Source organism: Chenopodium album, chromosome 5, assembly GCF_948465745.1.
Source record: "Chenopodium album chromosome 5, dcCheAlbu1.1, whole genome shotgun sequence".
NCBI lineage: Eukaryota > Viridiplantae > Streptophyta > Magnoliopsida > Caryophyllales > Amaranthaceae > Chenopodium > Chenopodium album.
The window spans coordinates 76,241,845-76,255,864 of record NC_137838.1 but is presented as its reverse complement, the minus strand read 5'-3'; positions in this window follow the sequence as shown (position 1 = coordinate 76,255,864).

Genomic DNA, 14,020 nt, shown 5'->3' with positions numbered 1-14,020 from the left:
GTCGGCCTTCCACCACCTTAACCTTTCTAACCAAAGAATTCTCCAAGAAAATGAATATCAAAGCTATGTCTCCCAAATGTCCTACCAAAACCTCGTTGAAAGGGGAGACTTTCTCCCTTATGTCAACTATCCTCACCGACCCGTTCAAGAAGGGCCGGTTGCGGGTTGGAACAACAACCAACCCACCTACTCTTATTGGCAAGGACCTCGTAGCTCCATTTCGGAGTTACAATCCTTCCCTCCCTACGATTATACACAACCCGGGGGTTGTGATTTTAGGGGGGACCCTTCTTATTACCACGTCCCCGAGACATGTGTTAATATGACTCCGGAGGAGATCGATAACCACCCCCAAATAAAGGGGATAATTCGGGTTTCCACCCGGGTATAATGGTGATTGGGGCACTAGTGATGCACCGGATTACGGTCATTATCGTAGTAGCCCCAACTATGATCTACCTCCTTATGTGGATCAACCTTCTTACTCCGGCGATGTAGATCCTAACTACAATTTCATGCCATCGCCGAGTAGGGAGGAGTGATTGGGAGTAAGCCTAGGCTTTTGTCTTTACCGTTCCCTTCTTCTCTTTCTCGTCTTTTGTGACACCGAGGGCGGTGTCGAGTCCTAGATTGGGGGGAAGAGTTGTCCTCTTCGTGTCTATCTTTTGTGGGAACGGTATTCAAAAGTCTAGCTTGGGGGGAAGTCTATGGGTTTATGTGCCTAAGAGTAGGTTTTGGTTTTGGTAGGATATGTGCTTCCTTGTGATGCTTTATGTGCTATGTATGGAGAAGTTTGAGTTTGTATGTGGAATGTTTGGCATGAAAGGCTTAGTTTAGCCTTTGGGACTTGTGGTAGGATTCATATGGTATTATGTTCTAGTTTGCATGCCTATTTTAGGTTGGTTGTTGCCCTTTTCACGTTTTTATGGCATGCCTAGGCTAGAACAATTGCATATTGATGTTTTTATCTCACTTCTCCTTATGTGTGTGCTATATGGAGCATCTTATCTATGGCTTTGATATGATTATGCTTTGGTTGGTTTGCTTGTTGGTTGGTATCATGGGTTGATTGGCATTGTCCTTGGTCTTTCCTGATGATGATTTGTGTGGATTTATGATGATGGTTTTCCCTAATATCCAAATTTCTTTTTCTTATCCTCTAACCCCTCTAACATCCAAATTCCCTAATATCCAAAACCCTAATATCCAAATTCTTTAATTAGTTTTCCTTTCCCCCATTTTCAGCTTTCTAAAAAAAAAGAGAAAAAAAAAGAGTTTGTTTGCCTTTGATCGGTTTGCAATGATGATACTGGATTGTATGTGGTGGATGTTTGTTTTCTTTTCGTAAAAAAATTTCGAGCATGGTTTAGATGCCCTTGGTTGAACATAGAATTGGATAGTTTAGGCTAGTGTGAGGATAACTTTCCCGAATGTACGAGACTTAAAGTCTAGGTTTGTGGTAAGATGGAGCCGCCTATCTCAAAGGAATTTGATCCCCGAAAGGTAGTATTTGATCCCACATTGTTCCAAAAAAAAGCGAGGTTATATTATTTTTCAAGCCTACTACATTTTGCATGAGTGGCAAGGAATCCTCTTTGATTTGGTACCTAGATCGAGAACTTGAGTCTCAACTCCCAAGACCGTGGCCTAAACTACTCTTAGTATTGATAAAAGGTGTCATGTATTGTTTATTCACAAAAGGGTTAAGGCATATTATTTTTCCTTATTTCTATTTTTACTATTTCCATAATTTAATTTCTAGTTCTTTATAATTAGTAGTTAGTGATGTAAATCTTCAAAAAAAAAAAAAAAAAGAATGAAGAATAAAAAGAAAAGGGAGATAATGCGAAGAAGGAATGTATTGTCACCTCCCTAGCAACCAAATAAGCTTGGGGGTGTGCTCTTAAAACTCATAGTTGCAACTTGGGTCAAGGTTAGAAGCCTCTTGGGGTTTGCTATTAATGATACATTTTAGTTGGCTCAAATTGCGAAACACTTCTAGTTTTATATATATGCCTTAACTTCGTGTCGTAGCCCTTGAGTCTTGTAATGATTAGGAGAGTAGTGGAAGCCTTTGTCGGTGGAGGGAGTTGATTCTCAAGCATATGGAGAGGGTACTCTTTCATTGAGATGTCGAGTGTTTGAAACCCGCTTTATCTATGCTTTTCCGGCTCCTTCGAGGAGTCACGAGACACTACCATTAGGGGGGATTTGAACTTTTTGATAGGGACGCGGTAAGATATGTTGAATAGGCTTGAGTTGAGTATTTTCGAGAAGGTTAGCTAGGCCTTGGCTAGTCATGACCGTGGTTGACCTTAGGCATATACCTCATGCTCGAGTTTTTATTGCTTAAGGATTCTTGTATCTATGCATGTGCTTTTCTTTGAGCAAACTGATCTTTGGGTTTGTTTTTGAGCAATGTGAATTGCTTGAGGACAAGCATTTGGCTAGCTTGGGGGGATTTGATAAGTGGTTTATTTGACCACTTATTATGTCAATTTAGACCCAATTTTGCATTCATTTCCCCTCTTTCTAACCAGTTTTTGAATGAAAATGTTTTGTATCGGCTTTCCCCCTCTTGGTTTGTGTTTGTCCATGTTTTGTAGGTCTATGGACTCAATTTGGCAAGCATTCGGTGCATGGTTTGTGTTCAAGGCAAGGAAAATTGAGAATGGAGAGGGCGCTCCAGCTGGAGCGGGCGTGCACCCCTCAGGAGCGGGCGCTCCAAACCTTCTGCCAAGTTTCTGCCAAACTTAATGTCAAGTGCACCCTGTGAGGAGCGGGCGCTCCTCCTCAAACTTTCAAAATTGTATGTATTCTGAAGACAGCTGGAGCGGGCGCTCCTGGCCGTGGAGGGGCGCTCCTCAGATGGAGCGGGCGCTCCTTCGCTGGGAATCCGTTTTCTTTTGACGAATTTCCCTATGTGTTTCGGGGAGTATAAATACTTCCCCCTTAGTTTATTTGTGGGAGAGACAAAAATAGCCTAGTTTTTAGAGACTCCTCTTAGTTTGAAACATTCCTTTTAGTTAATTTAGCTTAATTTTCATCAATTCAATCATTGTAATAGTTTGTTTCAAGTTTGTTTCTCAAGATTGGCACTTTGTATTCAACAATTTCAAGCCTCAATTAGTAACTTCCTTCTACTTTTCTCCATTCAATTTCTGATTTTATTTGTTGTTGCATGATATTTAAATCTTCTTAGTTCTTCATAATTTGTTATTGGATGATAGTTATTTCAATTGTTAATCACTTTTCCCCAATTATTGAAGAAGTTAGAACCCTAATACTTGTTTGAATTGCATGTTGATAAATATGAGTTGTGAGTAGTCTACTTGCTAGGGGTTGGGTGAAGCTCGACCTTTTGGGTTAATTATGCAAATGTGGGAGAAGCATTGATGTTTGTATTGCAATTAAATTGATTATATGAGATTGCTTGTTAGTTTTTCAATGATAGGATTAGCTACCCTTGATTTAGGAGCTTGATAGCATGATATGCTTAGTTTGACATGGAAATATGAATGATGCATGGCATTACTTATTGCAATTTGATTATGTATCTTCTATTGCTAAACTAATGAGGAATCTAAGTTTAGTAGTGTGAGTTGTTTCCTAATTGCATGAGATTGATCTTACATATAGTCCTTGCTATATCTTATCTATTTCACTCCCCGTTTGTCTATTTGCCTTGGTTGAGTGGATCCCATTCCCTAGTGTCCTTAATCCATTGATTTAGAACCATAGTTTGTTTGTCTTCTTGACGAACCCCAATTCATCATTGACTTCGAATTAGCTTAAGTGTTAAGATCTTTGGCAACCATATCCCGTTCCTTGTGGACCGAACTCTTACTTGTCATTATGCTTGGTTTGTAAGGTGTTTGTTAATAAATGTGTTTGATTGAGTGTGGAATGTGCGACCGTTCTAACGCCCATCACATGACCATTGAAGCTAAATTATAATCAATTACTTTGGAGCAAATGGTAATAAATACTGTACAAGTAAATTTAAGTTAGAAAATAAACTACTCGTAATTAAAAAGCGGGACTCGTTTAAATAACAAACTATAACAATTAGGAGTTTAGGACACACTAGTTACGAAGGAGAGATTCTTTATAACAAATTCCAGTTACGAAAAGATAATAGTTTGATATATTATATATATATATATTTTTTTGAAGCCAAAGAAAACGAGCGAAATTATATTAAATCAAGTTCCACCAAAGTTTGAAGACTTTGGGGAAAAGAACTCAAACAAACGCGTTCTTGGGACATACTAGTATCCCATCTAGCAACGAAATGGGCAACCGTATTCCCCGCTCGTTTAACATGATTACAAGAAAAGAAAATTAAGCCATTACTCAATCTAACCACATCATCATAAAGCAATAAAATGGGAGCACAACCAGTCTGCTTGGTTTGGATAGCACGAACAGCCCCAAGTGCATCGCTTTCCAGCACAACCTTCACAAGCCCCAGCCTACGGACCAACTCCATTCCATACCTCATTGCACCCGCCTCTGCCAGCTCAGGGGACCAGCTAGCATCATATTTCTTCACTGCCGCAGCAAGAAGGCAGCCCTCTGCGTCACGAACAACTGCCCCAAATTGAACACCCCTGCCATTCATAATATGTGCATCCATATTGAGCTTTACAATCCCATATGAGGGAGGAGATCAAGAAGTCGCAGACTGACATCCCACAGCAACACCCACACCCCCCAGTCGAGTATTATAGAGCCTATAATCTGCATTTAATCGCACAAAACCAGCAGCTAAGTATACAGCCTGTATATCCTGAGTGCTTCCATGAATTTGTTCATTGCGACAGTACCAAGCAGCCAAACAAAGTGAAGCATAGACATGCAATTGCTCTTTGCTAACCTTTTTTGCCATCCAGCATAATTTTGCATCAAAGGAATTCTCCGGGTTAGCAGCATTTAAATCACAAAAGTCACTACATTGCCAAATTTCCTTAGCATGCCTACAATCAAAGAGAGAATGCACAATTGTTTCATCATGAGCATCACATATTCAACAGCTACTAGAAACCCCAATATGCCTGCTATAAAGGACAGCGCTAACAGCAAGTTGCCCCTTACACGCTCTCCACAAAAAATGGCTGAGCTTGGGAGGCCCATCCAGATTCCAAATGACCTTCCATACTTCCGATTCACATATCCCATGGATTAGCTCCCATGTCCGTAGAACACCCAACCGACCAAGCCAATATCCATGATGTGTCCATTTTATATAGTGTTTTACCCCCGTCCCTTGGTCGTTATTAGTAGTGTTTTTGGCTCCTTCGGGCCACTTTTATTACTAATTTGTGTGTTCTAGTATTTTCGTAGTTTTAGTTGTATTTTACAGGAAATTGCACTCTTGGAGCATTTTCTCGGGCTTTATTGGATTGACTACGGAAGCTAGAAGGACACGACCACTTTTGGAGCCCAAGATCGGTGAGAGCCGGTGATTAAGGGCTCGGTAATTGGGATCACGAGGCATTTGGACCATGTATTCGAGACCCGGGAGGAAATATGGATTGGGCCGAGAAATCTAGCCCAATCGAAGTCCAAGCCTCGAAGAAGAAGACCGGGCCCGATCGGGTGAGCGTAGGCTCGATCGGGCGCGGCACATTAGTATAGGCGTTGTGAAAAAGGCGGGCCCAATCGGGCGGCCCTTCGCCCGATCGGGCGCGTGTTTTCTTAGTAGATGATTAACATAGTTTTAATTTGTTTTAGCGTAGGATTTTTGTACGGAATATAAATACTCCTCTGTAATACGTTTTTTATTATCTCTCTTCTTCCCTTATCCTCCTCTCTCTTAGACTTTCTCTCTCTACTTAGTTTTCTCTCTCTTAAACTCTCTCTAAACCTTTGTTCTTAATTCTTTCCATTAATTCCAGATTACTTTTTGGTAACATTTTCTTCCCCCTTAATTTCAGTTATTTTATTTATTCCCTTGATTATGCTTTTATTTATTTATTTGATTAGTTTAGTTTTTATTATGTGTGAGTAGTTTAATTTCTAGGGTTTATGGGGATCTAATAAATAATATGAAGGGGTAAATTATTGTTGTTGATTATCAATGCTAGATTAATTTCCTATTGATTGATTTAATGCTCTGTGACTAGATTAGGCCTATCTTTTATGCATGAGTTTGACAATATTGATTCAAGAATCGAGAGATGAGAATTAATGTTTAGGTCTAGTTTCAATAGGCAAGTTAATTTATAAATGGTTAAGTCAAGATTCGAGAGATGAGATTTAATACCGATAAATTAATTGTGTGATTGTAATAAGTAGCAAGAGCCCTTTACAATCTGGTTAATTGATGCGTTGATGATTGACTATTATTGATTGTTGGTATTGCATGATAATTTCTTATCGGATTGTTTTAATGTTTTACAATTGCGGCTTGTAAAATTATAGCAATATTAAATTGATGAATCGAGCAGATGTTAATTTGATATTAAAGGCTATTTTCAATAAGAACTTAGATCTGGTAAATTGCGAGAGCCTGTTAGATCTCTGTTGATTAATAAATTGCGAGAGCCTGTTAATCATGTTATTTATGCAATGTCAATGATTGATTACTATGTTTTACCCTGGAATATTATTTATTGGTGAACCTATGCTCTAGATCCCTTTATATATTGTTCTCTTCTTACTCTTATCCTTAGTAGTTTAGTTTCTTGCTTAATTATAAATATTGGTTACTTAAATAATTTAGATTATATTAATTAATTAGGAGTAAAAAGACTAGTTTCCCTGTGGAGATCGACCCTACTTCCCTATCTACTTTAGTTAGAGGACTTAGGAATTATTTTTGATTAGGGGATACGACTTTACCTTGTCAATCCACTACGAACCGAATAGACACCATTCGGATTAGGCCACCAATACCTACTGTCAACTGGCAAACTCTGAGAAATAGGAACATTCAACACTGCAAGTTTGTCATCCTCATTGAATACCGTATTTAGCACCCCCCTATCCCAACAACCACGCTCCACATCAATCAAATCACACACACGAAGGTCCAAATTGCTGTCTAATTTGGGAGATGGAACTTGATATGAGGACTCACCAATGAGCCAAGAATCATCCCATACTCTAATCGAAGTACCATTTCCAACCCTCCACTTCAACCCCTCAAGAAGAATGGCCTTTGCACCCCAAATACTTCGCCAACTATAACTAGGATCATGGCCCCTAGCCGCCTCTAAGAAACTCGAGTTCTTGAAGTATTTTGCCTTCAATAAGCTGTGAAGAAGGGATCCCGGATTATTGCTTAGTCTCCACCCTTGTTTAGCAAGAAGAGCTTGGTTAAAGACTCTCAAATCCCAAAACCCCATTCATCCCATTGATTTTGGGAGACAAAGAGATTCCCATTTTTGCCAATGCATCTTCCTCTCCGACCCCTTCGAACCCCACCAAAACCGTGCCAAAATTGAGTGAATTTCATCAATAAGGCCATCGAGAATTCTAAAAATGCTCATCATGTAGGTGGGAATTGCTTGCGCCACAGCTTTAATTAGTACCTCCTTACTCGGACGGGATAACAATTTCCCCTTCCACCCTTGTAATTTCTTCCATATCCTCTCTTTCAAGCTAGCAAAAATTGCCTTCTTTGACCTCCCAATTATCGTGGGCAAACCAAGGTACTTTTCATGACTATCCACCTCCCTAACCCCAAGAGTAGCAGTGATTTCCCTTCTTCTACCTGCAGACACACATTTGCTGAAAGCTACCTCAGTTTTACTGAGATTGACACTCTGACCAAATGCTCTTTCATACATACTGATAATATCAGCAATTTTAGAACATTCATTCAATGTAGCTTTAGCAAAAAGAATTCTATCATCCGCAAAAAATAAATGGGAAATTCTAGGGGCTCCCCTACAGATTCGAGCACCATGAATAACATTCTCATTTGCCGCTTTTGCTAAGAGAGTATAGAAAGCATCAGCACAAATTAAGAATAAATAGGGGGATATAGGGTCACCTTGCCAAAGACCACGGGATGGAACCAACGATCTAGATATGCCTCCATTGTACTTAAAGGTGAAAGACACACTAGCCAGACAATTCATGATACGATCAATCCACGATTGCGGAAATCCCATTTTCTGCATTACCCTCTCCAAAAAGCACAAAAGCACAAAAGCACTTTGATTAGGGGAAATTATCCATCCTTCCCTTCTCCCTTTCTCTTCATCGAGTGAAAAATTTCAAAAGCAATAAGGGCATTGTCTGTAATCAGTCGATTTGGCACAAAAACACTTTGATTAGGGGAAATTATCGAGCCAAGCATATGTTTCATTTTATTTGCCAAAGTTTTCGAAATTATTTTGTACAACACATTGCACAAACTAATTGGTTTGAACTCCATCATCCTCTTCGGCTCATTGCATTTCAGGATTAACACAATGCAAGTTCTGTTAACTTCACACAACCCAATCTCTCCACGCCACCACCCTTTCACAAAATTAATCACCCCTCTACCAACAATATTCCAGAATTTTTGAAAAAATAGAGCATGCATACCATCCGGACCTGGAGCTTTATTTGGGTGCATTTGAAATAAAGCCTCCCGAATCTCCTCCTCTGTCGGCTCAATCTCCAAAAAATCCCACATTTCATCCGTGACAAGAGGCGTGATACCAGCAGTCGCTTCCTCGAATCCACCTGGATCATCCGAACTAAACAAAGCCCTAAAATACCTAGCAATGACGCCATTTATATCATTCACAGAGCTCTTCCATTCACTATTTTCATCATATAAGCCCGAAATAAAATATTTCGCCCTTCTTTGATCAGCTTTATGGTGAAAATATTTCGTGTTTTTATCTCCATCCCGCAATTCATTCGACCTTGCTCTAGTGTGCCAATACGACTCCTCAAGCCTCCTTAATTCGTCAATCTCCTTCTTGATATTATTACAGTGCTCCAACCGACGAGCATCAAGCCAACCCTTTTGCACTTCCTGTAACTTTTTCTCAGCTTTTTTAATTTTTCTTTTAATACTACCAAACTTACGACCAGCCCAATTTGAGAGGTCCTCAGCCACCCTCGCAATCCTTGTGTGCATCGGCTGACTCAATCCACCCTTCCAAGAATCAGAAACCACCTTGCTACACTCATCGTTAGACAGCCAGAGAGCTTCAAACCGGAATATTTTCCCCTTCCTATCACACTCATCCTTCTCCCCAAACTTCAATAATATAGCAGCATGATCAGAGTGGAAAATAGGGAAATTAATTACCTCGGCATACGGGAACATAGAGCACCACCCGTTCGAAGCAGCGTACCTGTCAAGTCTTTCCCTCACCAATGTATCTATCGATATCCCCCTTTCCCAAGTGTAGATGCTACCTTTGTAACCAAGATCACGGAGCCCACAATCCTCTAGTGCATTTCGAAACCCATCCATTTGCCTCTCCCCTCGAGTCACCCCACCACTTTTCTCGTGTACCCCCAAGATCTCATTAAAGTCACCGAAATAGAGCATCGGGATAGAACATCCCGCATGAATGCTGCGCATAAGGTCCCACGTACGATATTTTTGTGTTGCTTCGGGCCACCCATACACTCCCACCATCTTCCAGCTTGGTACTCCACTAGCATCACACACATTTGCCTCTATATGATAAACCGAATAAGACACAACTTCCACATTCAAATCTCTCCACCATAAACCCAATCCTCCCGATCTTCCATTACTACTAAGGCAAAGACCAGTCGCAAAACCACAACTATTACGGATCAATTCAAGACGTTGAGCATCAATCTTTGTTTCCATCACAAAAACAGCATTCGACTGATCTCTCCAACACCAATCTCAGAGAGCTTTAACTGTCAATGGGTTGCCAAGCCCATTGCAGTTCCAACATAAAGTTTTCATTGCTCTTTGCGGGGTTGAGCATCGTCAACCACCGTTACTTGGATTGTATCAGACAAACCAGTTTCTAACAAAATACCCCTGGCTTTCTTCTGGGTTACCACACTGAGTTCCTCACCACTTTGCACCACTGCCTTCCATTTCCCAGAGCCCCTCTCTTCATTATCCTCATCAGTCTCCATCTCAGAAAACTCCCTTCCCCTGCTTCTAGCAGCCTTAAATTTCTTCCTGCCTTGCTTAGTAGCCGTAGCAGACCCCACATTGAAAACACACGGGCTATCGATGATAATATTATTTTCCTCCATATGTCTCCTAGTAGTCCCCATCTCCCCTATCACTCCCTCGTTACTTGTACCAATAATTGGACTAGCAACTATTTCAGTAGAATCTCCACTCCCTTTCTCCTTTTCAGCATCAATAAATTCCTCCTTGTCCCCATACAGAGTGATCCCTTTCCCCACATTCTTTTTCTCACTAGACAGACACCCCCCTCCAGTAGCAGGATCATTCTCTTTAGTGATAAAGAGTTGTTTCTTGGCAGTTGTAATATGAGTCACCTCCTCCACCTTCCTCAACACCCCTTTTCATGGAGATGCCCGCAAAAATAACCCCCATCTCAGCCCCTGCATTTTCTCCTCTTCACTCACATTTACACAATCTTTTTCGGAGTGACCGATAATACCACACGCAAAACATAAATATGGTAAACGCTCATACTTGAAATCCACCCGCACTTCATTACCTTTCTTGTCTTTCATCCATTGATGTCGACGAAGAGGTTTCTCAATATCAACCAATACACGAATCCTTCTATACCTATCCAAACCTAGCACATCATTCTCAATCTCCATAAATTCCCCCAAATTCGATGTCACAGCCTTTACATAAGCATTCGAACGACAATTAAAAGGTAAATTAAGCACTCTAATCCAGAATGGCGATTGGGTAAGCTTAACCCGATCAGGTTGTTCATCCCCCTCCACTTCTTTCAAGATTAAGAGATGATTTTCCCAACACCAAGGTCTACCCCTTAATATTTTTTCTTTATCTTTCCAATGAAAAAATTGGAACGCAAACAAATTCGGACTTATAGACCTAATCACTAAATTATTTGTAAGACTCCATACCTTCAGCATCGTTCGTTTGAACGCCTCCACATTGATCGGACGATTAGTACAGAGTTTTTCCACAAGCAGCAAGTCAATGTTGTCATTCGAATCTGGACAGTCAATATTACCAAGGTCAATCAGGTCTCCATCCTCCTCCTCTAGGCGAAGAGCAGAATATTTTGAAGCCAACTCGTCAGCCATACTGCCGGAGTTGAATCGTTCGTGACGGAGATTAGCGTTCGAGACGAAGGTTCGGTCTATCTCTCGAGAGAGTTTTGCCCTATCTTTCGAGGGAGTTTTTTTCCGGTAAATAAGACTTGATATATTATATATTTATATGACATATTTATATATAAATAACTCGTAATTGATTTGATGCATGATACTGTCAAAATAAATAAATAAATAAATAAATAAATAAATAAATAAAATTGATGCATGGTACATGGAGATGACTTTGTCATGGTACATGGCATATGTCATGTTCTAGTTCCTCATTGGTGCATGACATTCTTGGCCCCACTTTCTCAATTTATTTTGCTCCTTTCTTTTTTTCAATCATCTCCATTTAATATTTTCCTCAAAAAATAAATAAATAAATAAAAAATAAAAAAATTCATCTCCATTTAATATGACATTATGCCTATTTTTGAATTTGACAATGTATCAAAATTAACTTGGGAATACTTTTATTTTTGAGGAAAAAACATAGGAATACTTATTCTTACTAGTAGCTACTACGGAGTAAAAGCTAGAGTCTCACACTCAAAGTCATTCAAAAAAAAAAAAAAAAAAAATTCATTGTTTATCATCGCATCTACTTTTTCATTAAAAAATGATAACCAAACTTTGTTTCACATCCTAATAAATTTACTGTGAAGGATAGCTAAAATCATACTTCATTTGAGTATGCATGGTCTCCAAGACACGTGTTAAAATATTTATATCTTTATTTCCATACACGTAAAAATTATAAGAATTTGATATTAATAAAATATATAATGGGACGGATCTAACAAGACAACTCATGATTGGTAATGATATTTATTAGGTCCTGTTCTGTTCACTTTATTTTCACTTATTTAATTTCAGATTAGGGTTAGTAAGTTCAAAATAAGTCCAGTTCAGAAAAAAAATAAGTTAAGATAAGTTGTGATAAGGGTTAATCAGGGATACCTAAATTTAGTTTATAACAAAAATAAGTTATAATAAGAGCTAATTGTTAGACTATATAAATATGTAAATATTTATATTGAACATAATTAGCATTGTATATTTGTAAACCCTAATATCCAATGGGTATATATACTGGTGCATAGCAATAATATGCCTCCAAGGAGAATTCTCCCATCTTACATGGTATCAGAGCTTACATGAAAACTCAATTTGGGATGTCTATCAAAGCTTTACAATGTGATAATGGGCGAGAATATGATAATGATAGTTTCACTCTATTCTCTCAAAATAATGGTATGATTTGGAGACACTCATATCCTAATACATCTCCCCAAAACGGCAAAGCCGAACGCATGATTCGGACTATTAATAATATTTGTCGTTCTCTCTTGTTTCATGCTTCACTCCCTCCCTCCTTTTGGGTCGAATCTTTACATGTGGCCGCGTACTTATTAAATATTCGACCCACTCGTCTTTTAAATTATCTTACACCCGTCCACATTCTATTCAACAAAGCTCCAACTTATACTCATCTTCGTACTTTTGGGTGCTTATGCTATCCAAATTTATCGGCCACTTCTAAAAATAAGATGAGTCCTCGATCTACCCCATGTATATTCCTTGGGTATCCTGCGTCACATAGGGGTTATAGGTGCTATGACATCCAGTCTCACAAAGTCATAATCTCACGACATGTGATTTTTGATGAAAATGTTTTTCCTTATTCTTCTTATCACACACCTAAAGTGGATGATTATGATTTCTTAAGGTCTGATGATGATGCTCCACCTTTTTCTATTCCCCTTAATGTTCAATTTGCTAACCAACAAGCCCAACCCATTACTCCTCCCTTGTCTGGGCCCACAAACTCATCTCCTCCTAAGTCTAGCCCACCAGCACACACATCCACTCCTTTGCTTGGGCAGAATAGCCCTCAAATGGACTGTGGGCCTGTTCAATCAGCCACGCCCATTCGAGGGATACCCATGCAAGTGGATCCTCTCCTTCTTCTCTTACGCGGACTGGGCTTCCTCTTACTGGGCCCGTTTCTTCTTCTAATCAACCCCCAACTTCTATTTCCCAAAGTCACTCGATGCTTACTAGAGCTAAGCATGGAATATTTAAACCAAACAAAAATTATGATGACTATGCTCTCATTTATTCTCCTACCCTAGCAATATCACCCTTACCTCGCTCTCATCTTTCCGCCCTCAAAGATCCTAACTGGTATAAAGCAATGTGCGAAGAGTATAATGCCATGGTTCAAACACATACATGGGACTTAGTACCTCGTCCTCCCGATGCAAATGTCATCCGTGGTATGTGGATATTTCGGCACAAGGAAAAATCAGATGGTTCTTTTGAGCGATATAAGGCCCGTTTTGTGGCTAATGGAAAAGGACAAGAGGTCGGGGTTGATTGTGATGAGACATTTAGTCCGGTTGTCAAACCCACTACCATCCGTACTGTTCTAAGCTTGGCTGTGTCTAAAGAATGGTGCATTCATCAACTTGATGTGAAAAATGCATTTCTTCATGGGAATTTGCAGGAAACAATGTATATGCACCAACCTCCGGGATTTGTTGATCCTAAAAAGCCAAAACATGTATGCCTTCTCCGCCGGTCAATATATGTTTGAAACAGGCTCCTCGTGCTTGGTACCAACGGTTTGCTTCTCATATTTGTTCTCTTGGGTTCGTGAATAGCAGGAGTGACACTTCTCTTTTCATCTTCCGTCGAGGTGCCGATACAGCTTATCTCTTGTTGTATGTTGATGATATAATTTTGACTTGCTCATCCGACACTCTTCGGCAGAAAATCACTTCTCTCTTAAGTG